Here is a 3,244-nt window from a genome sequence, read left to right as displayed (position 1 = left end):
GATGCCATCGCTTTAAAAAATAGCATGTAATAAGTTTAGTGTGTGTGTGTGTGTGTGTGTGTGTGTGTGTGTGTGTGTGTCAGACACAGATTCACAGCTCTCAACAGATCAGATGCTGAAATCCGGAGCCGCTTTAGTTCTTGGATCTATCGAGCGGTTTTAATCTTCGCTGGGATGAGGAAGAGCTTGTATCTGATAAAAAGACCTCCTGGAGCTGCGCTGGAGATCCGGTGCTAAGGGCCAATAATCTAGCGCCGTTGTGGAGAGTTTAGGAGGATTTTCTGGGGGTTTCTGTTTCAAATCTTGTATTTATCCAGATGGAAAAGAAAATACCCAGAAACATTCGGGAAGACAAGGTTCCAGGGCAGTTCTGTAAAGTTCTCCTTGGTTTTATTGATGAAGAATGCGTTTAATAAAACAGCTTTAATGGCACAGCTTAGCAAGATCAATATAGTTGTTAAAAAACTCGGCTTGTTTCGGCGCAGGATGGAAGGAATTTTGATGGGATGGGAAATACCTGAGCTCTTTTGTTACTGCGGCTTTAGATGGTGAATCACACGGAGATACGGAAGGTGGCTGTTAGACAGAACAAGAGCTGGACGGGTCAGCGGGGAGAGGAAGTGACAAAAAGATGGGTGGGGAAAAAAACGGAGAAGGATCAAACATTCCAGAAATGTTTGAAGTCTCGGGTCTTTTGGCCACCACTCCTGTTGGGCCACGCTCCCTCTCAAATCTGCTCTGTATCCCTGGAACACAGGAGGAACATCGAGAGAGGCCAGATGAGATATTTTGCAATCATCTCCTCAGCTTCTTAGAAGCTCCCAGCCCCAAGGTTCTTAATTCTCTATTCATTTTTGCTCTAATGGTGCTTTCCTCTGCTTCCTCGGCTTCATCTCGATCTCCCTCAGTGCCTTTTTTCTCCATCTGTTTCTCATTTCTCATTCCCGCTTTCTCGCCTCCTTTCAGCCATGCTTAGCAATTCTCCTTTCAGTTTCCCCCCTTTTCTTTCTTCTCCTCCCTGGCTTTCATTTTTGCATAGCCCTTGTCTGCCTCTTCCCCCCTTTCTTCTCTCCAGCCCGTCCGCTTAATTCTCTCTCCCCGCTCATCATGGGGACTGTAAATCCCTCGGTGGTTGGAGCGCCGAGCCACCGAGCTCTTTGATCGTTCACATGGAACCAACGTTCTGACTGCCATTCTGGACGGAGCTCTGTCTGGTGTCTGGATGCTGAGGGACGAGCGCTCGGCCCCCCCCCTTCCCAGAAATGCACACACACACACACACATGCATGCATGCACATTCAGGCAAGCATTGTCCTCTGTGTAATTAAATTTCCCAAAGATCAAAGAAAGGGTTCATAATGCAGCTAAAGCGAGCGTCTGAAAAGTGCTACTTCTTTTCACCTACAGCCTGTCGCCCCCTCCTTCTCCTCCATTCACTCTGAACACCACGCCGAGTCCTTTATCCAAAATATGCTGTTTAATCTGGCGAAATGAGAAATTATCATCAAACAAGCTGCACGGCCTCATGAATGCCGATACGGTTTGTCCCGGCGCCTCACGACGAGTCTCAATGTAGCGAAAGCGCTCCGTGGTTCATAATGCATGAGCGCACGGCTTGTAATCAAACAAAATTGTGCTGTTCACTTGCCAGGGAAAATGAAATAATGATGATGTTCTCGAAAAACGAATGCTTTATGGGATTTCAATTTGGTGCAAGTGAGTCGGGTCAGCTTACCCCAATGAGTCTCTTCTCCGTTTGAGGCGTAAGATGGCCGAGCTGTTACACACACAGCTCACGTGATATATAGGATTCACCACGGGAGGAAGGAGGGGGAACCGGGAGCGGAAATTGTTTCATGTCTCCATGTTGTCTTGGCTTTGGGCTCATGCGCTTGTTTTCCTTCCACAAAGTCTCCGCAGGCGGCGTTTTCTGCTTCTGAAACATTGAAATGGCTTTTTGGTAACCCAGAAAACAAACAGAAGCCTCTCAAATGTCATTTCATTTTTCTCCCTAATGTGAACAGCGAGTCTTAAATATTAATACTATATGCCTGGCGTTCTGCTTACGCTAATGGAGCAGAGGGAATGTAGAAAAGGACAGAACGATCCCTCATCTTTGAGGACTCTAAACACTCTTTTTATAGCTGCTGTCGATGGATTCATCTCGGAAGAAAGCAAGAGGGAAAAAAGCAAACTTTGATACTATCAAATTTATTCATGAGTCGCTGATATTTATTGGAGGATCTGAGTCATTTCCTTGTAACATTTTGTCATCTGCCAAAACCATATTTAAAGGCTCTAATCCCCTTTAAATCCACCTGCTTTGCTATGACATTTGGTTCAATGTGGCCATTATGACAGGACCCCAAATTGGTCTAAAAGTAGAACACACACACACACACACACACACACACATAAAAGTCACTGTTCTGTTTAAGCCTGTGGAATTGATGTGCCCCTAAGCCTGTTTTTATTCCATGCATTATGCCCCAAAGGGAGCACTTCTGAATGGTTGTGGCTGCCACTCACCATATAAGCTCGGGATCAGCCTGTCGAAAGGCGCACGTGCACACGTGCACGCACGCACACACACATTCACTGCCCGCCGTCACGCGCCAGTATGGAAAATGGCAGCAAATTCAAGGCCGCGCACACAGAAAAGATGAAAACGGCGTTTTCGCGGGCGACGTATTCGGCTCCTCGCGCAGGTGCTCGATCCCCCGCACACAAAAACACATACAGGAACATAAACAGTCACCTCTAAGCTGAGGGATGAAACCTGCACAGCGTGCCTGCGCCTCACGCTGGCTTAGCCGCGGAGCTGGAGAACAGTGAGGGGATAAAAAAAATAGCGATGAAGACGTGTTGACAGCAAAGCTCTGTAAACAAGACCACAAAGATGCACGTTTACATGCACGTGTGGGTGCATGTGTACACACTGGGGGTTGCTCCCACCTGTCTCGGCTGCAGTTAGGTGTGGCAGACAATGTCAGAATAGCTGTCTAAAGCCGCGGAGGCTGCGGAGGCGTCTCGCTCCTGTCCGATGTTCAGCTTAACTCGGGCTGCTTGATGTCAGTTGGCTGCTAAGCAGTGAGGACTGAGTGAGGGGCTGACTGGGTCTCTCCGCAGGAGGCTGTGGCTGGTGTCTGTAGATGCTGCTAAACCTTTCAGACCTACAGGGCCTCTCCCCCGCCGCGCAGGAAAAACAGCAGCTAACTGCTGACATTCTGGTGATTATCGCTGC

The 3,244-nt window shown here is 48.0% G+C and overlaps 1 long non-coding RNA gene across 1 annotated transcript; it reads right to left on the bottom strand.

Moving 5' to 3' along the window:
• Window positions 1-357: 357 nt before the first annotated feature.
• Window positions 358-2,744, bottom strand: LOC130527643 (uncharacterized). The gene is made up of 3 exons (XR_008951089.1): window positions 2,530-2,744; window positions 1,736-1,936; window positions 358-746 (listed from the first exon to the last, which is right to left on the bottom strand). It is a non-coding gene; the product is annotated as an uncharacterized LOC130527643 (long non-coding RNA).
• Window positions 2,745-3,244: the final 500 nt, after the last annotated feature.

The sequence above is a fragment of the Takifugu flavidus genome, chromosome 6 (genome assembly GCF_003711565.1).
Source record: "Takifugu flavidus isolate HTHZ2018 chromosome 6, ASM371156v2, whole genome shotgun sequence".
Classification (NCBI taxonomy): Eukaryota; Metazoa; Chordata; class Actinopteri; order Tetraodontiformes; family Tetraodontidae; genus Takifugu; species Takifugu flavidus.
The sequence above is the reverse complement of the archived record's forward strand: the minus strand, read 5'-3'. Positions and strand labels throughout refer to the sequence as shown.